Here is a 27,642-nt window from a genome sequence, read left to right as displayed (position 1 = left end):
AAAAAGATGGAGGCATTTTGTTGAATACTGGAATAAAGATCCTCCTCACACTGGGACTTCAAAACATTTCAGTATCTGTTCTGCTTCCCATGTTTGCAAGAGTTCCACACTTGTAAGGCAGTAATGGGACACAGTACTGATTAGGGGTGTGGAAGCCAAAAATTTTCGGCTAAAGCCGAAAGCAGAAAGCCGAAAGAGGATTCTCTTTCATATAAGCCGAAAGCCGAAACGGCCAGCCGTTTCGGCTTTCGGCTTTCGGCTTTTTCAATGGGAAAATGCCTCCGGCGTCTTCCCGGACGTCTGGGGGAGGCATTTTCCCACCGAATCAGCCCAACATTGGTGGGGACCTTCCTCTAACCCCTCTCTACAAAGCCCCCAAGTTTCAGACCGATTGGACTTTGGAGGGCCATGTTATGGCCCCCCAAAGCAGGTCCCCCTATCCCCCCATAAGAAAGCGAAGGAGCAGCATATTGTTAGCATGCTGCTGCTCATCTTCTTCATTATTTCCTATGGGGGAAAATGAAGAAGCAGGCTTCCTTTGCCAGGGGTGGCATTTTGCATGCAAAATGCCCCCTTACCCCCAGGGGCCCTTCTCCCACCCTTCCTCCCACCCCCCACCAAGGCTCAGCCTGCTCCCACTTGGGGGGGGCATTTCATGGCCTCCCCAAGTAGGTGCTCTGCTCTCATCTCTACCACTGACAGCTGGGGGAGGCTTGTCTTGCCAGGGGTGGCATTTTGCATGCAAAATGCCCCTCAGCCCTCAGGGGCCCTTCTCCCACCCCTCCTCCCACCCCCACCAAGGCTCAGACTGCTCCCACTTGGGGGGGCCATTTCATGGCCTCCCCAAGTAGGTGCTCTTTTCTCTACCCCTGACAGCTGGGGGAGGCTTGTCTTGCCAGGGGTGGCATTTTGCATGCAAAATGCCCCCCAACCCTCTGGGGCCCTTCTCCCACCCTTCCTCCCACCCCCCACCAAGGCTCAGACTGCTCCCACTTGGGGGGGGCCATTTCATGGCCTCCCAAAGTAGGTCCTCTCAGCCCCTAAAGTCCACCCCTTACAGCCCCACACAAACCCAATTCCCCCCCAGCTGCCACACACAGACCCAAATCCCCACATTAGCCCCTCACAGACCCAAATCCACCCCCACTTGCCCCACACCCATAACCCCAGGAACAGGCTGGCAAAGGCCAGCCCTCTCCCTTTGTTCCCTATGCTGGGAACTTCTAAACTCTCTTTCCCTGGGCAATTCTGCACAGCACTATCTTACACAAAAATAACACAACTCACTTAACATCAGAGAATCACAAAAACACAATTCCTGGCAAAAACACTTTATTTCTTGAACAGCTTTAGGTTACACAGTAGGAGGGCATAACAGGGCATGATAGCAATGTACTACAAAAAATAATACAACCCACTTCACCGTTTTTTACAGCAATTGTGTTTGTGTGATTCTCTGATGTGAAGTGAGTTGTGTTATTTTTGTTTAGTACACTGCTTTCCTGCTCTGTGGTGCCTTCCTACTGTGTAACCTAAAGCAGTTACAGAAATAAAGTGCTTTTGACAGCAATTTTTGGGGTGATTCTTTAATGTGAAGTGAGTTGTGTTATTTTTGTGTAAGATACTGCTTCCATGCCCTGTGGTGTTCCCCCCCCTGCTGTGTAGCCTAAAGCTGTTCAAGAAATAAAGTGTTTTTGACAGGAATTGTGCTTTGTGATTCTCTGATGTTACGTGAGTTGTGTTATTTTTGTGTAAGATAGTGCTGCCATGCCCTTTGGTGTTCCCCCCTGCTGTGTAACCTAAAGCTGTTCAAGAAATAAAGTGTTTTTGACAGGAATCGTGCTTTGTGATTCTCTGATGTTAAGTGAGTTGAGTTATTTTTCTGTGTGGGGGACTGCTGGTGTAATGTGTCATTATGCTTTGCCTACTTGTACTTTGGAAGGGAGAAAATAATTTTTTAAAAACTTTATTTTGTGTTGTTCTTGTTTTATTCTTTGTTGTGCAGTTGGTTCCCATCATAGGGAACAATGGGGCTGGCTGGCCAGCCATTTCTGTAGGTGGTGGGGGAATTTGAGGGAGGGTGTCTGTGGTTCAGGTGCTCTTTCACAGGGACCAGCTGGCACTCAGAAGTGTGCCCACCATTGTGGCACCCCTGGGCTGTGCAGAATTGCCCAGGGAAAGAGAGTTTAGAAGTTCCCAGCATAGGGAACAAAGGGAGAGGGCTGGCCTTTGCCAGCCTGTTCCTGGGGTTATGGGTGTGGGGCAAGTGGGGGTGGATTTGGGTCTGTGAGGGGCTAATGTGGGGATTAGCTGGGGGGCAGCTGGGGGGGAATTGGGTTTGTGTAGGGCTGTAGGGGGTGGACTTTGGGGGCTGAGAGCACCTACTTGGGGAGGCCATGAAATGCCCCCCCCAAGTGGGAGCAGTCTGAGCCTTGGTAGGGGGTGGAAGGAAGGGTGGGAGAAGGGCTCCAGAGGGCTGGGGGGCATTTTGCATGCAAAATGCCACCCCTGGCAAGACAAGCCTCCCCCAGCTGTCAGTGGTAGAGAATGAGATTAGAGCACCTACTTGGGGAGGCCATGAAATGGCCCCCCCCCCCAAGTGGGAGCAGGCTGAGCCTTGGTGGGGGGTGGGAGGAGGGGTGGGAGAAGGGCCCCTGAGGGTGAGGGGGCATTTTGCAAGCAAAATGCCACCCCTGGCAAAGGAAGCCTGCTTCTTCATTTTCCCCCATAGGAAATAATGAAGAAGATGAGCAGCAGCATGCTAACAATATGCTGCTCCTTCGCTTTCTTATGGGAGGATAGGGGGACCTGCTTTGGGGGGGCCATAACATGGCCCCCCCAAAGTCCAATCGGTCTGAAACTTGGGGGCTTTGTAGAGAGCGGTTAGAGGAAGGTTCCCACCAATTTTGGGCTGATTCGGTGGGAAAATGCCTCCCCCAGACGTCCCGGAAGACGCCGGAGGCATTTTCCCATTGAAAAAGCCTAAAGCCGAAAGGTTTCGGCTTTTTTTCTTTCGGCTAGCTGAAACGTTTCTTTCGGCTTTCAGAAAGCCGAAATGCACATCCCTAGTACTGATGTTTACCCGCAGTATCCCCTATTTTCCCCCCTGCAGACATATGGTGATTTTATTTTTAAGCCACTGCTGAGTCACATCTTGCCTGATTAATGTCAGTGCAAACTCTGTACTCCCCTTCTGCTTCTCTTCTCCCCTCCTTTTCCCCAGAAGCTGATTGATCTGTGGGGAATTAACCACTCCCACCCTCCTCAGCTCTCTGAACTTCTTTTCCACCATTTTTATCAGTAAAGCAAGGTAAGGGTCATAAGGCTGCTTCTCCATTGGCTTCCTTTCTCCCCAGTGTGCAAGCACTCTCTTATTAGTTTTTTTACAAAGCTAGGGACAATTCCTAACATTGCTGCTTATTCCCTGATGGCTTAAAGAGCCAGGAAAGGGTTAAATGACTGCTTTTCCCTTCCTCTCTTTTTTTTTTCAAAGGCAAGAATGGATTGTAATGTAACATTGTAACATTACTGCACATTCCTCCTGGCTTTAAATGCCAGGAAATGATTAAATGGCTGCTTTTCCTTCCCTCCCAGGCATGTTTTGGGCTTTGCCAAAGAGGAAAAAAACCAAGCATTTTGCACAGCCCTTTGGAAATAAAGTGGCGGGGAAGCTTCTAGGAGGGGTTGAAGCAGTAGCATTTTAACCCTTTCCTGGCTTGGCTTTAAAAAAAATAAATGAGAGTGGAACAAGTATGAACAGTACATATTTTCTCCCAGACCTCTGCCACCAATTGCTTCTCCAGTGGGCAGGGGACGGCCCAATCAGCAAATACAAGGAGGGGAATGGGTTCCAACATTGCAACATTACTACGCATGCTCAAAGTTTTTAAAAAAGTGTGATGTGAATTGCAAAGCCCCGAAAGCCTGAAACTACATGGAGGCTTCAAAGCCCATCTAAAATGAAAAACAGGACACCAAATCAAAACTGCCTCAGACAGTGTGGAACATGGGGGTGCCATGCCAAAATCATTGTGATCCCAACGAATGCTCATAAATGGCAGTTTAAACCATGTGCAAAAAGGGCCAAGGTGAAACCAGAAGAAAATGTAAAGTTAGACATTTTACTATGTGAACGGGTAGAGGCATACAAGAAGATTGAAAGTGGTTCTTTACTCTGGTTATTTTTGTTACAATCGTTTAAGGATTTATTTATTCCTTATTTTATATGAAAAAAATTGTATATCCTAACTACACAAGAAACGCTCCCCCTCTTGAAAACTACATAGCCTTCTGTGTTCCCTAAACATCTGTAAGGAGGGAACTACCTCAATACCTCTAGTAGCTCATTCTATAAGGAAAGTGCGTAAAAACAGAAAAAGAATGGGCTTTGTGAAGGAGCAGGAATGATGACATGTTGACTTCATGAGTGTAACTACTGCATGGATTCATATGGGGAGGTTCCTTCATATATGTGGATTGTAAGTCATGAAAGACTGGAAATTCTTCAAGTGTCATTTCAGAAACTGTAGTCTTTGGCCACAGAGTGACATATATTTGTTTCCCTCTGCTTTTCTTTTTTAGAGTTTGGGGCTCCCCCCGCCCCTTAGTTCAAGAGATCCCATAGCAGAGCTCTGCTTTCCTAGTGATAAATTACTATTTTGGAAGGCTTTTGCTTTCAACAGTAATAAAACTTGATGCCGTACTTTAATTTGAACACCATCTAAAAAGACTCAGCAAGTGGAAAACATATTTTGCTTCACTTCATCGGAACTAACATTGTGATAGGATGCAAAAGAAGTGATTTTCTATGATTAATTTTTGAGCATTTACTATATTGTGCAAGGAGGAAAATCATTATTGGTGATGTATTACAACAACAAGCTGAGAAGAAAGCATATTTTTTCTTGACTGTGCATCTTTGAGGTTTGTATAACTACACATTCCTTCATTTTTCATTCTTTTATTGTGGAAAGTTACAGCTCCAGACATGGAAAAAGCAACAATTTAGAACTTTTGGAACTTGTTCCAGCTGTATTGCTTCAGCTTTTGTTATAATGGAAGCAATATATAAAAACAAAATAAAGAGCAGATTATTGACTATAATACAAAGAAATACAACTTTTATTGATATTCATAATATATCCTATTCTGCCACAAGTTGCATGTATTCACCTCCCACTGAAACCAGTAGGAGCCAAACAAACACCATTAGATACAGCCTATTATCCAGCACTAGAATTTAGGAATGTTACTGCAAAATCCAAAATGTGTTTTTCTCAAACCTAAACTACTGAGCTGGCTGTTAATGAAAGAGAGGTCACAATTTATTCTTCTTCTCTTCATGAACTCATAGTGATGATGAGTCAATGGCTCTATAAATGGATTGGACAAGTTGACCAGCTTCATGACCTGGTGCAGTCTCTCTGGTTTTGGTATGTCCAGCTCAACTGCCCTATACTTACTACCACATTTTGTACTCCTGCAATTTCCCCTCAGCTTTAACTGTACCCTTTCTGGCAACCCATCTTAGATTATCCAGACTGTTGAAGGCAGAGGTGTAAATGGACAATCCCAGCTCAAGAACTGCTGTAGCACAGTGGTTAAGTGGTTCAGCTGTGAATTAGCATTCTACTGATTCAAATCCCACTACTACCATGAACTCAGTAGGTGGCCTTGGGTAAACCACTCCTCTCAGCTCCAGCTCCCCAGTTGTATTGTGGGAATAATAATAACACTAACTTGTTCACTGCTCTGGGTGTCACACTAATCTTTCTAGAAGAGCGGTCTATAAGCACAGTTGTTGTTGTTGTTGTTGTTGTTGTTGTTGTTGTTAAAATTTGTCTCATTATTCATTGTGAATGAGTAAAACAGTTTACAGAAAGTATTACAAACAGTGAAAATTGATTTTAGGAGCCTGTTATCTGTAAGGTTCTTTACTATCACTGCTTGATACTGAATCACAGCTTGTGTGTATATATTAGGGGTGTGCACCAAGAAAGTTTCCAGTTTCGATTATGAGGAGTTCTGGAATAATTCTGTTTCATTACTAGTTTGTTCTGGGTTGGCCAGTGCTGGCTCAGAACTGATCCATTTGTTTTTTTTTTCCTTGTGAGTTTTGGTCTGTTGTGCTGTCGTTGGTCACACATGTACAAATCTACAATGTTCTTTTCATGAAGGTGTGGGGAAATGAGGCTTGGGGGCAGCTGTTTTCATACTTAACCAAAAACAGCATCAATCATTAGTTCCCCTCCTAGTCTAAACCATTGATCCACTGAGTTTTCCCTCAAGAACAATAGCATGCACAGAACAACAAATGTGTAGAAGGTGACTGTCAGTGAGCAGCAGCAGGGCAGTCATAAATAGGACAGTGCTCCAATAAGTGCAGTGCATTAAAAACAATCCTGCTTCATGTTCACTTTTTTTTTTTCTGTAGCACTAATAACTTATTGCCTTTGCATTCTGTAGTTTGCCTGTTGGTTTCATGTTTCCTTGTTTCCTATACAGCTTTGTTTCCAACTTCCCACAATAATGAGCAAATCCAAATCCTTCCTTTTAATGCTCAGTGGTCTGCTGAAAAACAGGGCATCCTTGCCGTCAGTCTTCTCCATCGCCCAAATGCAGGCAGGCAACCAGGCAGAATGATTGGCTGAACTCCATCCCCCATCCCAAACACACCTATATATTTCTCATAAGTTTCCTTTTGTAGTGGAGGAAGGCAGGATTGTTTTTGAAAGGGGTTTGCCATTTGACTCAGAGGAAAAAAAGACTATGAAAGACTATGGAAGCAATCCCAAACAGGTCTACTTAGATGTAAGTCCCATGTTATTCTTTATTGCTTAATCCCAGGGAAGTGTTTTTCGAATTGCAGCCTATGATTAAAGTCTCCCTTCCAAACATTTATAAAGTTGATAGGAGGGGAAGGGTTTCCTCTTGTGAAGAACTGCTTTGCAGGGAGGCAGAGAATGCCATATTCAAGGCAACTAAGGGTTGGGGAGATTCACTCACATGCATTGGTCTTATTCCCCCTTACATCAACAAAATTAATTAATAATGTAAAGTCTCTCTCCCCTTGGGATCTGATTGGCGCTGTTCAGGAAAACAAGCTGCTGCCTTGCGAGGCAAACCCAGTGTCTGCCTGTTGCTGGAAGGTACAAAACAAAACAAAACAAAACACACGAACTTTTTGTTGGGGGACTTACTACAATTTAGTTTCCCAGATTTGGTTCATGGTTCTGGAACCTGCTTTAACACGCCGAACCAGCGAATTCTGTGTATTTTCAGCTCATTTTTCCCATTATGCACCCCTCTAGTATATATATAGTTTCAATCAATCTAATAGAGACCATTATGGTATGAATTAGTTTGATGCTAACTTATGTTGCTGCTTATTTTGTTCGTTTGATGCCCTTAACATTATTTATACTAAATGTTTTAAAAATATCTAGTGAATATACATAGTTCTTGGAATGGTGGAGACGAAGCAATGATTTGCTGAGTACTCCTAAAGTCAAAGGGATGTGGTCAGGACAATCAAAAAGAACAATATAAGGAAGGACAGAAGTCTAAGAGGTAGCCAGTCCTGGGAAGGATAGGAGTCCAAGGGAGATGAAGTCCAGTGTAATTTATTGCACTAAGATGATCAGTGAGGTTATTACTACTTAATATTTTACAAGAGAAGTATTTAGTATAAGGTATAGAAATCAATCTGCTACTTCAGTCCAGGGGTTCCTTTATACCAAAATGTGTGTAATAGTGATATTCAGCTTTGGGCAAATCTCTCAAAATGGATTCAAGTTGAGATTCATAAAATTTAAGTCAGGCTAAATCAAGTCTCTTAGGATATCTGTCCTTGATCCTTCCAAGGCAGTATGCCACTTTTACTTTTATGGGCCGTTTACACATGGCCAAAGCCTCCAGAAGATCGCTCGAAACTCACGAAATGAAGTGTCTTCCTAATGTGATTTCGCAGCACGATCCTGTTTAATGGTGTGATTTCTGATGTCATTGCGCCATTTAAGGGGATCATGCCTGGAAATCACACTAGGAAGACTCTTCGTTCTGTGAGTTTTGCGCAATCTTATGAGTGCATGTGAAAATGGCCATGGTTGAAATCCTGCAGGTATCCAAATGGGCTGACACTGGAACAGTCTTTGATAGTACCCTACATTTTCAATGAAATCAATGAAAAATTCCCTGGCATTTGGGTTATTGTTTTCCCTTATACAGACAATATATAACTACTTGTTTGTTCTGAGCTACTAGATGCTAAGAACAAACAAGAGAGGAGTACTATCATTTGCATGCTCTTCTTATAAGCTTCCCAGAGACATCTTGCTAACCACTGTTGGAAATAATTCTGGGCTTTATGGATCTTTGATTTGGTCCAGCTCTTCTTATGGTGCTGGTTAGAAAGGATTAAAAGCTTACTGACCTGTCCCCCAAGAAGTTTATTTCTGTAGTAGGACCTTTAGAAAGCAATGCCATCAGAAAATATCTAGAAAGCTAATTAGTTATGAGGTAAATGAATTCACAAAGTTTTCTATGGAATTATTAAAAGTAACCATATAGGAAAGGGTTTTCCACTTTAACATTTATCTGTCTTTGCAAACAGTGGGGAATTCAGCTTTAAATTACAAATTGAATGTTTTCCATTTGAGCACCTACGTACTTAGAGTTTTATTAGTGTAATCCCAAATGTGGCATGAAAGCTGAATCTGAACGTCTGAAATAAGTTGCTTCATTAGAATTCATAACCTTTTGTGGGAAAGGGTGGCTGAAAGTTAACAATTCTAATGCTGGACTGGAATTATATTTGGGTTAAACAAGATTCCAGAATTCGTTTCACTGCATGACATACTTTTTTAAAATGGAAAAACACAGCATGCACCATTATGAATGCATTTGCTTAGAAATAAAGCAGAATAAAGCAAATTGGACTTACAGTTATTATGCTTGCATGGGATTTTTCCTCTATCATTTTGCTAGTGGAGGGGAAAATACTGCCTAAGAAATTTTATGTTTAATGTGTACCAAAAAACAATCCATAAAATATTATGAGGCAGTCTGTGAACATCCATGGCAAGGATAATATTATGAAATAAGGTCGGCCTTTCATTTTGTAACCTGAAGTGTCCTTTCTTTGGACTATGTCACGGTTGTTATAGCCTCAACTCCAGCATTTTTTTGGTTATGACCTTCAAGTTAGTTTAAATTTATCGCTCACCAAGAGCATTTAATACAGTACTGTTATACTATGACTTGAGACTCCTGTAGCTGACTAACAACAACCTCTTCCTCCTCCAATCCATCTTCTCCCATGCTTAGCCAAACTACATCCTTTATTCTTGCAAGCATTTGAGGAGTTTTATAAGGACAACAGCAAATGTCAACAGTGTAAAGTTACTTTAATAAAAACTGACCAAGATTGAGTTTCTTTCTTGGCTGCCTGCCACTGGGAATCCCTTTGTTAGTGCTGCAAAATTTCCTGTGACAAATAGGGCAGCTTTTATTTTTTTCCCCTTCCCTCTCTCTCTTTCCCCCCATCTCTCTCTTTCTGACTGAGCACAGTTTAATTAAAAGGTGAAGAGTGTGTGATAGCAAACATTGAAATCCACAAGCCACACATGGTATGCAAGTACTGTCACACAGGCTGTGCAGAAGGGAAGTAGTTTCTGAATTGCAGCTGTAGCTACATAACATGGAAATACAGAGCACCTGCATTTTGAACTCTGACAAGTTGTGGACTTTATTATTCCCGCAAAACAGCAGTAGAAACCTCTCTAATCTGACCTGTGTGAAAAATCAAGGAAGGGGGAGCTTTATTGCCTGATGAAGTGATTATAGCAGCAATGGTCTTCAAACCCAATACTTGTCTTTGAGAGTCCCTATGAAGTAAGAGATTCACATGGAAGACTTTGTAAATAAATGGTTTCAGGAGATCGGTGTGTGCCTCATAAACCGTTTCCAGAAGTAATAGTATAAACAAACAAAAAAGGTGGCTGCTGTGGTCAAAAGAAAGAAAAAGCATAGTAGTATTGAAAATTAAAACAAAATGAATTGGTTAAACAAATGAAAAGAATGTAGTACAGCTGGAATAAACAACTGAACCATTGTGGATCTGTTGGCTCCACAAATGCTAACTTAGCTGTAACTGCTACATGATCATAAAGGGTAACAAGGAAGCCAAAATGTTGAAGGCATAGGAAATAAGGACAGTCCCTTTTCAATACAAAAACATCCAGTTCAAACTGGGAAAAGAGGCATTGCAGAAATACTTCCTGGAAGCCCTTTCTATTCCACCCCATTGCAATCTGTATCTAAATCCCACTGGATTTCCTACCCCAAACACAACATATGCTTCCCACAAATCTTTCCCAAACTATATCCCTGGCCAGAAATTCTGCTGGAATCTCTAGTCAAATCTCAGACTTCACCACAAAAGTTCTATGAAACTTACAACTCCTTACTAGTTTATCCAACGAAGGCACATGTTTCCAGTTATTTCTGGTACTAATTTAATGCATTAAGGTAATTTGTTGCTCATGCAAAAGAAGGTTTCACAAAAAATTGTCCTGAAATGCAAGGAAGAAACTTATAGAATTATAGGCTGGACTGCATGATCCAAAAGTGATTTGGACTATATGTGGTAAGGAGGGAATGTGTACTTGCCTGTCTTTCCTACCTGGTGCATATACTCCATCTCTGCATGGGAGCTCTACATCTGACATGGGCATACACACATAAAGGTTGTGTAATCAAGTGCCAAGTTTTACAGGGAAAACAATCTGCACATGTGTATACTCAATTTGCACATTAATCTCTACAAATGTTTGAAGGTGGGAGAGGTAAATTGGTTGGGAGGGGGAGTCAGGTACTTTCATTTCATGCTGTACATGTTGGTCTGGTTTACCTTTGTATCATCTGATCAACCCTCTATCAATTGATATCTTATCTTAGAAGCATTATACATAGCAGAGTAGTATTAAGGACAACAGTGTCATGCATTAATGGGTAAATCTGCCCTGATTCATTTAATTTGTATGCCTGGTAACTTTTGCCATGTGTACAAATAGGCTCTCTAATGGTCTTTTCAGGAAAATGATTTAGATGAAAATTTACGGTCATTTTTTTAGTAGCATTCACACATATTATAACTAGACATGGGCATGAACAGCATTATGAACGGAAAAAACCATGAACAGCCCATTTGTCTGTTTACGAAGAAGCCGCATTCTAAACGAACAAGCTGCATTCTAAACGAACAAGTGGCCATTGCAAGCCTTGTTCGTTGCATTTGTCAGCTGTTTGTCAAGCCAGTCTGGGGCCTTTCAGTCAATTCCCTTGGCAATGGCAGGGACTGAACTCTGTCTGAACTCCTTCTGGCTTTCCTTCTGGCTTTAACCCTTCAAAGTACTTCCAGCAGAGAGTCGGGTTTTTGCCACTGTGAAGAGAAAATGACAACAAAGGGGGAGACCCATGTATCATGCCTTTCCCGGGGTGCAATCTCTCTGAAACTTGGGGGGTCTTCGGAAGACAGTGAGGACTATGTCTCCTGCAAATGTGGTGGGTATTGGACATTGGGAAGGTCAGTTTGTAACCCCTCAAAGTAGCTGCCTTCCAACAGGCAGTCCCGTTTTTGCCACTGTGAAGAGAAAATGACAGCAAAGTGGTGGTGGGGGAACCCCATGGATCATGCCTTTCCCGGGGAGCAATCTCTATGAAACATGGGGGATCTTTGGAGGACAGTGAGGACTATGTCCCCTGCAAATGTGGTGGGTATTGGACATTGGGAAGGTCAGTTTGTAACCCCTCAAAGTAGCTGCCTTCCAACAGGCAGTCCCGTTTTTGCCACTGTGAAGAGAAAATGACAACAAAGGGGTAGACCCATGCATCTTGCCTTTCCCGGGGTGCAATCTCTCTGAAACTTGGGCGGTCTTTGGAGAACAGTGAGGACTATGTCCCCTGCAAATTTGGTGGGTATTGGACATTGGGAAGGTCAGTTTGTGGGGTGTTTAAAGTGCCCTGCCCCCTTGCACGTGGCAGGAAAGGTCCCTTTAAACTACCAGCTGATAGTTTAAAGGGATCTTTAAAGGGCCACGAACAACAGACATGTTTGTGGACAGGGACATGTTCGTTACTGTTCGTTGTTCATGGATGGCAACGAACAACAAACAGCTTGTTCGGGGTTTTTTTCTGTTCGTGCCCATGTCTAATTATAACCTTCCCTAGACAAAGGTTTGTGGCATTCCTAATGACAAAGACAAATGCAAATCTGTCATCTCAGCATGAAAAGCCTTGTGTTTCCCTCCTTGCAGATGTTTAAAATAAGACTTTTCAAAGCAGATTGAGTGTGTAGTTATTTTCATTTACTGACCTTCACTGATGAACTGCCAAAGCAGTATAATTTCTGACCGTTTATTTTGTCTGAGTGCTGTTTTGACAATTTCCCTCCTCTAGATTCAGACTAAAGCCCTCCCTTCACTTTTAGATTCTTGACTGAGTCATCTATTTATTTATTCCAGTTTATATATTTCATCTAGAAAACTGGACCCTCCTGGCTATTGTAGAGTGAAAAGCCAGCAAAGTCATCAGCAGAACCCCCAGCAAAGAGCTGCTAATACTAACTGCAACAAAGTCAGCAGGGCTCCTGGTGAGATTTTCTTAATGCAGAAGCAGATATACAAGGCAGGGTCCCTGAGTGAACACAAAGCCATAATTCTACTGGAAAGTTCTTTTTCTGCTGTCTTTAACAGTAAGGAGGCAGACTGAATTCTTTAAGATAAACAGGATCCGTTATTAACAAGGTCATAGATCCAGAGGAGTTAGCCGTGTTAGTCTGTAGTAGCAAAATCAAAAAGAGTCCAGTAGCACCTTTAAGACTAACCAATTTTATTTTATTGTAGCATAAGCTTTCGAGAATCAAGTTCTCTTCATCAGATGCCTGATCCGAACTGGTCAAATTTGATGAAGAGAACTTGATTCTCGAAAGCTTATGCTACAATAAAATAAAATTGGTTAGTCTTAAAGGTGCTACTGGACTCTTTTTGATTTCGTTATTAACAAGCTATTTCAGTTTCTTAGAGTTGTGTAATAATCTTTCCACTGCAATTTTCCTATCCTCTCTCCCAATATACTTGGATACAGAGAACATACATTAATTCAGCAAGGAATACCTTCCAGGAACTGTGACCTGGAAGGAATTGTGACCTGGTTGTGTGACCGAGACCTGGCTGAGTGAGGAGGATGTGGTCCCTTTCATGCAATTAACTCTACCAGGTTACTTGGTCCTTCATCAGCCTTGAACAGAAGGTTGGGGTGGTGATGGTAACAATTCTTCCTCAAGATATTTTTTTCTTCCAAGAAGTCCCTGCACCAAAGATTTCTGATACTGAATGAAAAGGCCTGGCATGGAAGCTGGGGAGAGAATAGGTGTACTGCTGATCTACCGACTCCCCAGCTCACAAGATGATATCCTGCTGAGGCTGTCGGAGGCTGTTGCTGACTGGGGGCTGCAGTTCCCCAGGTCAGTGGTCCTGAGAGACTTCAACATCCATGCAGAGGCTGTCTTGTCAGGGGCAGCCTTGGACTTTATGGCTGCCATGAAAACACTGGGTCTCTCCCAGATTGTGTCAGCTCCCAAACATGAAGCTGGCCACATGCTAGATTTGATCTTTTATGCAGGGCTTGATCCACGATTTTCTGTGAACCAGTACCATGGTCAGATCGTTTTCTCTTTAGGGTGCAATTGAAGTTAGTTGCCCCCTCCCGCTTGGGCAACAAGTTAATTTATGCTCGGCCAGGGACACTTGTGGATCCTAATGGATTCTGGAATGCTTTGTGGGACTTCTCTGGGCCTGCTGACAGCATGCTCAAAAGGTTTACCGAGTCCTGGAATAAGGGTCTTCAGAAGGCCATTGATGGAGTTGCTCCCTGACACTCTCTTTGCCCTCAAGTCTTCGGTGGCTCTATAGTATATTGAGGAGCTAAGAGAGGCTAAGAGAATGTTAAGAGGGCTAGAGCATAAATGGTCAAAATGCAGATTAAACCTCCTGTTCCTATCAGAAGTGGCATAAGGCTCTTCATTTTTCCAAGAAAGGAAGGCTTTCCATTCAATAGAGGGCACAAATGTGCTAAAAATAAGGAGTAGTATATTGCTGCATAATGAAATCTGTATGTGAATATATTTTTGCCAGATGCTGTGCTTAATCAAGGTGGCCCACATAGAATTACTTTTTATTTTTCTAATTATAGTTTAGTGGTTAGATTTCTATCCAGAATGCAAAACTGAAGTGGTACAGCATGGGATAATTGCTGATGTTTTGTTTAAAGAATGGTTTGAATTGATCTGTTCTCTGTGATCAATTGATGCCCTTGGGTCTGTATCAATTATTTATTTATTGATTGATCTATTAAAACATTTTTACTTTGCCTTTCCTCATGGTTTAAGGTGGCTTACAATTAGAGATGGACACAATCCAAAAAAAATTAACGATCAAGCTGATCGTGGATCGGCGCCAGCGACGATCCTGATTTAATGACCCGCGCTGAGCATCTCCTGTTCCCGATCCATGGATCGTGGATCGTGGATTGTGGATCGTGGAGGCAAAAGCGGAGGGCGCCCCGCTGTTCCCAGCGATAACGGAACGGTGGGTGATGCCGGCGGGATCTGTGTTTGTGTTTGGCCGTCTGTGTTTGGCCGTCAGAGCTGCCTATCAGGGTTTGCAAGGATGAGATTGGAGTGCCCATGGCGACAGAACACCCCCTCCCCCCTCCCTCCCCTGGGTGTCTTTTCCCAACTGGTGACTGCTTTGCTGCTCCGTGGTCGGAAGGAAGCCCTGCTGATCAAGGAAAGCTGGGCTTCCATTCAGGTTTCCAGGGTGACAGAAGGAAGACAAACAGAGCTCAGGCATTCCCCTGGCTCCATTGCCAGGGGAATAGATTGCTGGCACCTGAGTGTCCCGATCCGAGCCCAATCGCCCCGATCCATGCCCCTCTCGATCGCTAAATCATTGGCCATGGATGATAACGATCCGCTGTGTCATGATCGCGCGATCGCCATTATTGTGGTTTTTTTTCGATTGTAATGCAGATCGTGCCCATCTCTACTTACAATAGTAGATTAAAAACATTTACAATTAAACCCAAAAATAAAATAGCAATGAAACAATGAAAAAAAATTAAGGTCATCCATCTACTATTTATAACAGTGACTCCATGTTCTTTTCAATATATTATGTATGGTTTTTGGTTTGTTTTCAATAAACATTAACATGGTACAGGGCAATGCTCCAAGATAGAGCATAAAGTCAAAACTAGACATTACATGTGATACAAATCAGAACACAGGTGCCCATTCCAACGCTATCACGTTGAAGGGCTAGCCATGTTAGTCTGTCTGTAGCAGTAGAAAAGAGCAAGAGTCCAGTAGCACCTATAAGTCTTAACTAAATTTGTGGTGAGCTGTGACTAAAGAAAACTCATACCCTACCACAAATTTTGTTAATTTTATAGGTGCTACAGGACTCTTGCTCTTTTCTACATTGAAGGTCTACGAAGCTCACTTTAAAATTGTTCCCTAGGCTCTGAAGAAGAGGTGAGCATGAATCCAATTATGACCCAAAAAACCACACGAACCAGGCCAGTTTGTGGTTTGTGAACCACGGCTTGTGGAAGCTCCTTTCTACAAACTTCCACGAACTGGTTACTGGTCCGGGTTCATTTGGGTTGTATTGGGAAAGGGACAGTTTAAATGGCCATTTCCCCGAGGAAATGGCCATTTAAACTTTTCCTGCAGCTTGCAAGCAGCAGGTCCCTTTAAACTATCAGCTGGCAGGTGGCAGAGGGGATCCCCCCACTGCCTGCCAGCTGATAGTTTAAAGGGACCTGCCACTTACAAGTGGCAGGGCCCTTTAAATGGTCCACAAACCCCAGCCCTAGCCCCCCAGCCCCCACCCAACTCCACACTTACTTTCCCCTGCGGCGGCATGCGGCGTCCTCCCTCTCCTCCTGTGAGGGGCAGGAAGGCCAGTTTCAGCCTCCTCCATCTTTCTGCGGGCCTGCAGGGTGACGGAAGAGGCTGAAAATGGCCTTCTCACCCCTCAAATGGCCGCCGCTGCGCACAGGGGGATCTCCCCTGCTGCCTGTTTAAAGGGACCTGCCACTTGCAAGGCAGGAAAGGGCCCTTTAAACTGTTAATTGCCCATTTCCCTGCTGCTGCTAAGTAGCTGGAAAGGGGTATTTAAACCCCATGAACCATGGACCAGTTCTGTGCCAGTTTGTGGTTCATGGAAACCCCATGAACCTCATTGTTCGGGGTTTTTTTTGTTCATTCCCATATCTACTCTGAAGTACAGTAAGGGGATGGGCAGTAAAATGGAAAAAAATGTTCCTGAAAACAGTCGAATATAATGCCTACTACTCAATGAAATGATTAATCAAATGACAGGTTTCCTTTGAGAGGTCTTCTGGTCTTGTGATAAGAATGCTCCAATCATTTGAAGTTATCACGTGATAAACATGATTTTTTAAACTGTTCCTGAAGACTCAAGTTTTGGTGGCACTTTAGAGATGAAGAAGTCTGTTTACTGTGCAGTAGCTTGTAAATTCACCACAGGTCAAGCAGCCATGTGATTAGGGATGCTATTTCCCACCGGGGCAGGGGATCCCCTGCTCCCACCCTTCCCCCTTGTGCCCACTTACTGGGCTGGCAGGGGGTGCACTCTCTGGGGCACCCACCCGGCGATGCAACACCCCCAGGCAGATGGTGCCCCCCTGTCAGCGTGGCATGCCCCTACATCCAAAGCGGCCTGATTCGGGCCAAAATGAGCCCCACAGCAGGCCCTTTTCAAGTCGAATCATGGCCCGCAGCAGGCCATCCAACCCATGGGCGTGCTCCTGGCTGCCCTTTGACCTCATGTGATGATGCCATTTCACAGAAGTGACATCATCACACAAGCCAGGAGCTCATGTGTGAAAACAGGACCTGGGCAGCAGCAAAGTAGGTGGCAGGTAGTCAAGGGACCTGGCAACCCTACATGTGATACCCCTTGTTTCCATTTGGTTAACTGGATGAGATCAAGTTTAGCTCACCCCATGATTTATGAGACTTACTGTGAGTTTACAAAAGACCAGCAAGTTCTGTGTGCACTTCATACTAATGTAAATGGAATTTCATAAATGAGACATACATCAAGAATGTCTCTCTCCAGGTTCTTCATTTAACTAGTGGGCTGTAAACCTCCTGATTTAACACCTAAAGATATATTTTACTTAGTAAACTTTCCCTTGGTTATATCACTCTCAAAGAAGGGTTGCCTTTCGCATTTCATACACATCTGAGTTAAAATGGAAATGCATAAAAAGAAATGCATGAACGAACTTTTTATGGTTATGATTTAAAGTAGAGGGGCAAAGTTAGATAACAAATCTCTCTTTGTGAAAAAGCAGCACCATTTCCATTTCATAGTTTTTCAGAGAAGGAGGAGGCAGGTATCTTAATTCCTAAATCCTGCTAACTCATTACACTTGTCAAGTCAGTAGCCTACCTACAACAGTAGGTCCACATCTGCAAGTAAACACTTGCAGCGGCTTAAGCAGCCGCTTGCAGCAGCTTAAGCAGCTATGCGAGCATGGTAACTTACGGGTATCCAATGAAGCGAATGTAGAATGGGAGTGATGTTCATGCTCCTGCTTGCTCCTGATAACAGTCAAGCTGCAGCTTTTTGCACTAATTGGAGACTCCTAGTTAACTTAGATAGAAGACCTATGTATGGAGCATTACAGTAGTCAAGCCCTGTTGTTACCATAGCATGGATCCAAGTGGCCAGGTCAGCCGTGTCACGATAATAAGTCATCTTCCAGGCCACAGTGAGATTATAGTAATCATATTTGCCGCTGCTTTAACTTGTTTTTCTAGTAATAATACTGAATTCAGTATAACCCCTAGGCTCTTAACTGAGTCTGCAAGGGTCAGACGAACTCCATTGAAAGTGGGGAGTACAATGTTCTTCCCAACAAGCATCACTTGGGTCTTGTCTGGGTTCACTTTCAATTTGTTGTTTTTCAATCATTTCACCATGGCTGTCAGGCAGCGATCTAAGATTTCCACTGCATCCTGTGGGGACCTGGATAGCAAGATATAGAGTTGGGTGTCATCTGCATATTGTTGACATCCAACTCCATAGCTGCAAATGAGTTCTCCTAAAGGCTTTATATAGAGGTTGAATAACATGGGAGATAAGATTGCGCCCTGTGGAACCCTGCAAGATAGTTCCCATTCTGGAGATAGCTGATCTCCAGCTGCAACCCTCTGAGTCCGCTCCAAGAGAAATGATTTAAACCAGGATGTGTCCAGGGCACATCCTTTGATGCCCACTTCTGTTTCTAAATGCCTCAACAGGATGGTATGGTCTACTGTGTCAAAGGCTGCAGATAGATCCAATAGAAGCAATAAGGAGGCATGGCCTTTGTCTATATTCAGATGGAGATCATCCACTAATGCTACTAGTGTGGTTTCTGTCCCAAGCCCTGGTCTGAAACTTGACTGGAAAGGGTCCAGAGTGCTAGAGTTATCCAAGAAGATCTGGAGTTGGTCAGCTACTGCTCTCTCAATCACTTTGCCCAGAAAGGGCAGATTAGAGACTGGGTGATATTTGGCCACATCATTTTTGCCAAGGGATGATTTTTTAAGTAGCGGATGGATAACTGCCTGTTTGAGCTGCCAGGGAAAGCTGCCCTGAGTTAGTGATTGATTTACAATAGACCTCAGTGGTTCACTTATGCAGTCCTTACTTGATGTTAACAGCCAAGATGGGCAAGGATCGAGTGCACAAGTAGTAGTTTTCATAGACATCAAGATCTTGTTAAGATCTGTCATTGTGATTGGTTCAAAGCAGTCCAAATCCAAATCTTCTTTCTTATAATAATTTATATTTTAAAACTTTATAACAATATTACAATAATTTATATTATAATAATTTATTCTTTATTATAATAACTAAATCCACTTCATTAAAAACACTAACTATTAAATGTAGAAGAGAGTGATAAAACCAGATAAAAATCATACAATTGGCACAGTTGTTTCTCCTTTATGGGGTTGAAAGTGAAGTGGATAGACTTCAACAGGCATATAAAAGCTGTTAGCAAAAGTGTTAGTCTAAGTACAAAAAGAGTGTCATGAGTCAGCCTCAGCCTCGACTGGCCACCTTACCTCTTGCTCCAAAGTCCTCCTCAGAGGACGAGCAGGAAGAGCCAGCAGGGGCTACTCTAGAGCCAGAGCCAGCCGTGACAGCTGCTGCTCCGAAGGAAACTCAGCAGGAGGAGCCAGAAGCCTCTGCAGAGGCTGTTGGAGATGAGGAGCAACCAGAAACCTCTGCAGAGGCTGTTGGAGACAAAGACTCCCCCAGAGCAAAAGAGAAACCTGAGCGCCCTGGGCCAGCTGAGAAGAGGAAAAATAAAGCAAAGACAGCCCTGTTGGAGAGGAGAAAAAGTGCTCATTTGCAGGCACAGCACTGGCTGGGGCTATTAGGCAAAGAGAGAACACCTGCTCCTCATTAGGACAGTATAAGAGAGAGAAGCTGAAGAAGCCAAGTGTGGAAGCAACTCAGCTTGTCATTTCTTGTGACCAGAGCTCTGCACCTGGAAGCTCCTGACCTGCTCTTGCCTTGTGCCCTGCCCTGCTTCTTCATTGATTGGACTCTGACCTCGGCCTGCCTTCTGACTTCCCTTCTTTTTTTTTAATTTTTTTAATTTTTTTTAATTACTAACAATACAAGGGAAAGGAGGGGGGCAGAGGGAAGGAAAGAAAAAAAACACATAACAACACTACAAATAATGCTTTCCCTTCATACTGCCATTGTTTAAAATTAAAACTTTGTAAAATACTGTTAGATTGGTAGACCTTGCAAAATACAGATTATAATCAAAATTAAGTCTTCCTTCCCCCCGCCCCCGGGCCTCGGACGCAGTTCTCTCTGAACAGCTGCAGTCGCCGCGCTCGTTCCTTCCTCCCCTCCCCCTTCAGACTTGCAACCCTTCTCTTCTTGCTGCAAATCCTGCTGGAACTCTGGATGCTGACCCTCAAAGTCCCTTAGTTGATCTTCTGATGTTATCTTGTAAGCGTGATCTTTGTAATTAAACCAGATACCTTCCGGAAATAACCATTTGAACTTTATTTCACGTTTCCTCAAAAGAGCCACAAACCCTTTGTATTTAAATCTTTTCCAAGCTAAAAATGGAATGTCCTTCAATATCTTAACCTTATTGCCCAAAAAGTCCAGATCCACATTGTATGTATTATATAGGATAGTGTCCCGAATCCTCTTAGATGAGAAATCAATGATGATCTCGCGAGGCAGCTGACGCTTCATTGCATCTTTTGAAGAAGCCCGATGGACTTCCAAAATGGCACTTTTTAACTCTTCTTTAGTTGCCCTCGCGGGTGTTGCTAAAAGTTCCGAGACCAGATCCCGCAAATTCTCATTTTCCTCCTCTTTCATGTTCTGGAGACACAAAATTGTCTGTGCTCGTTCCACTTGTAACCCGATCAGCTGGTTCTCCACCAGCTTTAATTCTTTGTTTGTTGCCCTCACGAGTAATGCATTTTCCCGAGCAGACTTCTCTGCCCCCCCCTGCTGTTTCCTTAATGGTATTCACTTTGCTCTCAGTTAAGCCGACCCTTTGATCCGTTTCATTCAGCTTGTCAACAAAGGGCTTTATGGCTTCAGTCACCAACCGCTTCACCAAGTCCTCGAGAGATTCCCCTTTACCCTGCAGGGCAGCCGAAATTGACTTGCCCAAAGCGGGACTCTGCTTTTTCGTCGCCATTTTTTGGGGGGGGGAACCGCCAACCAAGTTCTGAAACTCAGTGAGGGGGAAGAAACCCGAGCCTTCTTAGCTTCAGATCCCACCAATCCTTCACGTATGCTTGTAATACAGAAGGGATTCGCTTACTTACAGGCATTCACCTAGTTCTGCTCTTTGCCGTTTTCCATGGCCCAGCTGCACGCGATGTGCTGCACAAGTCTGCTGGCCTCCATTGGAGCAAACGGGCAATTTACCCCCTGCATCGCATTCAGGGGGCTCTTCCAGCGGCGCCCCGGACCCTCACTCCCTCACTGGGAGTCCTGGGGGTTAACCCTCGCGGGTCAACTGCCCGGTCAGGCTGCTCAGACATTTCCTCCCGGACCAGTGGAGAGGAGCGTCTAACATGGCTGGGAAAACGAAACCGAATCCCCTTCTGACTTCCCTTCTGCCTGCTCCTCTCTCTGACTGACGTATTGGCTCTGACACTTTGCCTGACTTCTGGACTCTTGTTTGCCGGCTCCTTCACTACTGACTTCCTGGCTGCTAACCTTGGGACCATCTGCAGTACCAGTGAGCCACCTGCCTGTTGTGGCTAGCCCTGAGCATGACAGAGAGTCCTACAATCGGGAAGGCCCATACAGAAATGACCTAGATACATAACTTCACAAGGTACTCTGAATACAGCTTCTCAAGAAGTTCATAATTGATGAGCATGTTGAAATGGGAGCAAGCAAATTTCAACATATCCCAGTTCCAGACCATTTAGGGAATTTTAAGTGGCACTTCCAAAAACAAACCAGAAGACAGTGAAGTTCTTTCAAAGTTAATGGAAAAAACATTGCCTATGCAAGCAAAGTGATACCCAAAATTCTACAGCAATAGATTTTTACCATATATGGAACAAGAAATGCCAGATATTCAAGCTGGATTCAGAAAAGGAAGAGCACTAGAGATCGCATTGTGAATTTACGATGACCAATAGAATAATTTCAGAACAAAAACAGCTTTATGTTTTATAGATTACAGCAAAGTTTCTGACTGTGTGGATCATGAATAGATATGGTGTTAAAAAAATGGGAGTGCCACAACATCTGATTGTTTTGATACACAATGTATACTCTCAACAAGAGGCTACTGTGAGAACAGAATATAGGGAAACAGAATGGTTTCCTATTGGCAAAGGTGTTAAACAAGGAAGCATATTATCTCCCTACCTGCTCAACATTTATGCAGAGCATATCATAAGGAAAGCTGGATTAGATCTAAAAGAAGGTGGATTGAAAACATGTGGATGGAATGTTAATTTGAGATATGCAGATAATACCACATTACTGGCAGAAAATAGTGAAGACTTGCAACGACCACTGATGAAGGTTAGAGGAGAAAGTGCCAAAGCAGGATTACAACTGAACATCAAGAAGACAAAAGTAATGACTTCCTGTTTGGGATCCATGGAGGTCTAACACAGCTCTGGGAGCAGAGCTGACTGGGCTGCCGTTTTCAGTGACCGGCAGGGGTAAACAGGCCCGCGGTCCCCTGTTCTCAGGCGGAGAACAGGCTTTGAACGCTCAAGTACCTCAGGGCGCGTCGATCTCGGGCGAGAGGGGGTTCTGCGCAATGGACTCTCCCCCGTCCCTTGAGGTCCCACCCTAAGACAGGTCGGCTTATATCTCTGCGGCAGTTCTGGGGCCAGTGACGGCTGGCATAAGATCTACATGCCCAAGCATCAACAGGAGGAAAGAAGGTGAAAGAGAAACCTGAGTTTGAAGCAGTGATTACAACCCAGAAAGACGTTTGAAAAGGTAAAGATCACTATCTCTTGAAACGGGACGAATTACTTAAAGCAAAGAAGCATTAAAGGGGACTTTTAAACTGCAACAGTTTGATTAAAAGTAGAGGAAGACTCGGCAAGAAACAGATTAGTAAAAGGACTAAGCTAAAAGAAGTAATTAGAGAAATCGGAAGATTGTTGTTCATACCTGTGGTTGTGAGGAGATAACAGACTGGGAGAAAGCTTCTACCATCGCGAGAGCTGCTGTGAGGAGACGGGAAACAGGAAGGACGTAATTGTGATAGAGCTGCTGGAGAGAGACGGCCCTAAGGCAGAAAGGAAGAGGGCAATCACCATCTTTGAAGAGGGAAGGGCATGGGCTTCAGCAGAAGAGGAAGTATGCCATATTGGATTACAAAAATATAGAAAAACCATAGAGAAAAGACGCCAGGCATTTTGGATCTTGTAAGTGCTTCTTTTTTTTCCTTTTGAAACCGGGACATCTGAATTAAATTAAATTAAAGGGACACTTAGCCAAGCGCCACGGAGTTAAGGAAATGAGCAGATTCGTGGGAGCGAGGCAAGTCAAGCCCCACGATGTCGAAAAAAGAGTGGCAGACGGCTATGGAAAATTTAGACAAAAGATTTTCGGAAATGTTAAAGGTCCAGCAGGAGCTGGTGAAAGAGATCAAAGAAGTTAAAGAGACAGTTAAAAGTGAATTGGCAGAAATGAAAAAGGGAATGGAAGTAACACAGCAAAAAGTTAACGTGGTGGAGAAGGCGATGGAGAATCTCTCAGACACGCAACGGACAGATATGAAGATGATGAGGGGCAGAATGGCTATTGCGGAGAGCAAGTATATGGAAAAGCAGCTAAGGTTTCGCGGTTTGCCGGAGATGGAGGGAAAGACAGCTCAAGAGCAAGTTGCTGAAGAGTTAGCTGGATACCTGGGGAAGGAAGAAGAAGAAATCGTGGCTATCCTAGACGTGGTGTATCGTATAAACTCAAGATTTGCGACCCAGAGGAAGTTACCAAGAGACGTGATTGTGCAATTTACAACCAGAAATATGAAAGAAATGATTGTGAGCAAGCAATTCCAAGACCCATTGGAGGTTGATGGCAAGACGGTGATTATTATGAAGGAGTTACCCAGATCGGTGTTGCTTGATCGGAAAAAATATAAAGCCTTAGTCCAAATTTTGAAGGACATGAAAATAAGGTATAGATGGGAATTACCGGAAGGACTGGCATTTGAGTTTGGAGGAGTGAAAAAGCGCATTAGATCTGAATTTGAAATGGAAAAGTTTATGAGGGACAATGAAAAGGACTTACCAGCAACAAGGCTATGAATATGGAATGTAAGGTTATATCTTGGAATGTAAATGGACTTAATTCACCCAATAAGAGAAAAAGTACTTTTCACTGGCTATTAAAACAGAAATGTGATATTGTTTGTTTACAAGAGACTCATATTAGAAAACAGGATGTAAAATATCTAAAACTGAGCAAATTGGGCACTCATTTTGCAGCAGCCACAAAAAAGAAAAAAAGGGGAGTGGTCCTGTATATTAGAGAGGAGCTGCAGCCAAAGTTAGTGTTTAAGGACCCAGAAGCCAGATTTTTAGCGGTGGAATGTACATGGAATTCAAGGAAAGTGCTGGTGATTGGAATCTATGCACCTAATGGAGCAAAAGAAAGCTTCTTTGAGGATTTGAGGAAACAATTAGATGAACTTTCTTACGACCAGATAATTCTTGCAGGAGACTTCAATGGAGTTACAAATTTGGAGCAGGATAAGAAATCAGCAACTGCACAAAAGAAAAGAGGACTACTACCAAAAACTTTTTTTGCATTAATGCAGCAGGAAACTTTGGAAGATGTATGGAGAATACAGAATCCCAAGAGCAGACAATTCACATTTTTTTCCGCAAGACACTCTACTTTATCACGAATTGACATGATCTGGGCCTCAAAGGACTTAGTGTTATGGACTAAAGAGGTGGAAATAATGCCTATGGTAAGCTCAGATCACAATCCAATTATGTGGAAGTTTGGGAAAAGAACTAAGAGGAAAGGATGGAGAATAAATGAGGACTTGTTGCAAGAGGGAGAAAACTTGGAGACGTTGAGAAGGGAAACTAAGTTCTTCATACAATACAACATGAATCAAGAAATACCAACCAACAAGGTATGGGATACCTATAAGGCAGTAATTAGAGGCATACTAATGGACTTAAACAGAAGAGCCAGGAAAAAACAAGAGGAGAAGAGACAGGAGATTACAGAGAAAATAAAAGCCAAAGAAATACTATTAAAGAAAAGACCAGGGAAGAAGAAAATTTACCAAGACATTAAAATTTTACAAGAACAGTTGACAGCAATGAATAATAAAGAACTGGAATGGAATCTGAAGAGAATGAATCAAAAGTCGTTTGAAGGAGCAAATAAACCTGGGAAATATTTGGCATGGCAATTGAAGAAGAGAAAGGAGAAGAAGACAATAAATAAAATATGTGAGGATAATAAAGTATATCTGGAACAGACTGCTATTAGTAGAGCCTTTTACAAATTTTACGCTAAATTGTATAATAAAAAAGAGGTGAATAAAGATTCAATAGCGACATATCTGGGGAAAATGAGGCTCCCAGTGATCTCGGAAGATTGGAGAAATAAATTGAATAGTGAAGTGACAGAGGAAGAGATAAGGAAGGCAATACAGTCAACAAATCTGGGTAAGGCGCCAGGGCCTGATGGACTCACAGCTAAATTTTACAAGGTAATGGTTAATGAACTGGTGTCATTCCTAAAAGAAGTGATCAATGGTGTTATGAGAGACCAAAGAATTCCAGATACTTGGAGTGAAGCTAACATATCATTGATCCCTAAAGAAGGACAGGACTTGACTAACGTCAAAAATTACAGACCTATTTCCTTACTTAACAATGACTATAAGATCTTTGCGAAGATCTTAGCGGAAAGAGTAAAGGGATGGCTATCCGAAGTTATTGGGGAAGAACAAGCTGGTTTTTTACCAAATAGACAAATTAGAGACAATTTAAGGACAGTTATAAATGCTATTGAATATTATGATAGGCGTTGTGATAAGGAGGTTGGGTTCTTCTTTGTGGACGCTGAAAAAGCTTTTGACAATTTGAACTGGGATTTTATGTTCGCCACTATGGAACAGCTACAGTTGGGAGAAAGATTTATCAGAGCAGTAAAAGAAATCTACAGAGACCAGAGTGCAGCAATTGTGGTGAATGACGAGGTGACTAAGAAATTGACTATAGGCAAAGGTACAAGACAAGGTTGCCCGTTGTCTCCACTGTTGTTTATAATGGTTTTGGAAATTTTGATGATACAGATCCGAGAAGATAATGCAATCCGTGGAATAAAGATAAAAGACTTTTCCTATAAGGTCAGAGCATTTGCAGATGATATAATGTTAATTGTGGAAGATCCAATTGAAAACATGCCAAGGGTAATAGAAAAAATCACAGAATTTGGAGATTTGGCAGGTTTTTTTGTAAATAAAAAGAAGTCAAAGATACTGTGTAAAAATATGATTAAACAAAAACAACAGCAACTTATGGAAATAACAGACTGTGAAGTAACAAATAAGGTGAAATACTTGGGAATTGAACTGACTGCAAAGAATATAGATCTATTCAAGAATAACTATGAGAAATTGTGGACTCAAATAGAGCGAGACTTGATTAAATGGAATAGATTGAATTTGTCATGGTTGGGAAGAATTGCAGCAGTCAAGATGAATGTGCTGCCAAGAGTGATGTTTTTGTTACAGACAATACCAGTTATTCGGGACTCCAAGCAGTTTGAGAAATGGCAGAGAAAGATATCGGACTTTGTTTGGGCAGGCAAAAAGCCTCGAGTGAAAATGAAAGTGTTACAGGATGCTAAAGAGAGAGGCGGAATGCAACTGCCCAACCTAAGACTTTACTATGAGGCAATCTGCTTGGTTTGGCTGAAGGACTGGATGATGCTTAAAAATCGCAAATTGCTGGCCTTAGAGGGATATAAAAAAATATTTGGATGGCATGCATATTTATGGTATGATAAAGAAGCGGACTCTATGTTTTTACACCATTACATTCGGAGAAGCCTCTTCACAATATGGAAAAAGTACAGAGATTACCTACAAGAAGGAATTCCCTCCTGGGTGGTTCCTTATGAAGTGATAGATCCGAGAACTGTTGATAATGAACAACAGTGTTTAACGTATAAGGAGATAACACAAATAGAATTTTCTAAATTAAGAATAAAGACGCAAGAAGAGTTGTCTCCAAACTATGACTGGTTTCAATATAGACAGCTCAGAGACCTTTATAAATCGGATTGTGCCAAGGGAGGGATAAGAATGGAGAACTCGGACTTGGAGGAAGTAATTTTACAAGGAGACAAAAAGGAAATTTCAAAGGTCTATAAAGTGTTGTTAAAATGGTATACTGAAGAAGAGGTAGTTAAGGTGCAAATGGTGAAGTGGGCTATAAATTTTAATAAAGAAATAACAATGGAGGCGTGGGAATACTTGTGGAAAAATACTTTGAAGATTACGACATGCACTAACATTAAAGAGAATGTCTATAAAATGATCTATCGTTGGTACCTGACACCAAAGAAAATTGCGCTAGGGAATGTGAACACGTCTAATAAATGCTGGAAATGTAAAAAGCATGAAGGATCTTTGTATCATATGTGGTGGACTTGTGAGGTAGTCAGGCAGTACTGGGGGGAAATAATAAGAGTAATAAGTGAGATTTTACAGTTTCAAGTTAATAAGAACCCAGAACTCCTGCTACTGAACTTGGGAATGGAAGATATTCCAGCACAACATAGGACATTGCTTTTTTACATGACAGCAGCGGCTAGACTTTTGCATGCGCAAAAGTGGAAAGTACAAGAAGTGCCAACTATCGAGGACTGGATTTACAAATTGCTGTACATGGCGGAGATGGATAAACTGACAAGATAACTAAGAGACCTTGATCCAGGACAGTTTAACACAGATTGGGAGAAGCTGAAACAATATTTGGTGAAAAAATGG

The sequence above is a fragment of the Eublepharis macularius genome, chromosome 6, assembly GCF_028583425.1.
Source record: "Eublepharis macularius isolate TG4126 chromosome 6, MPM_Emac_v1.0, whole genome shotgun sequence".
Taxonomy (NCBI): domain Eukaryota; kingdom Metazoa; phylum Chordata; class Lepidosauria; order Squamata; family Eublepharidae; genus Eublepharis; species Eublepharis macularius.
Note: the sequence above shows the minus strand (reverse complement) of the source record.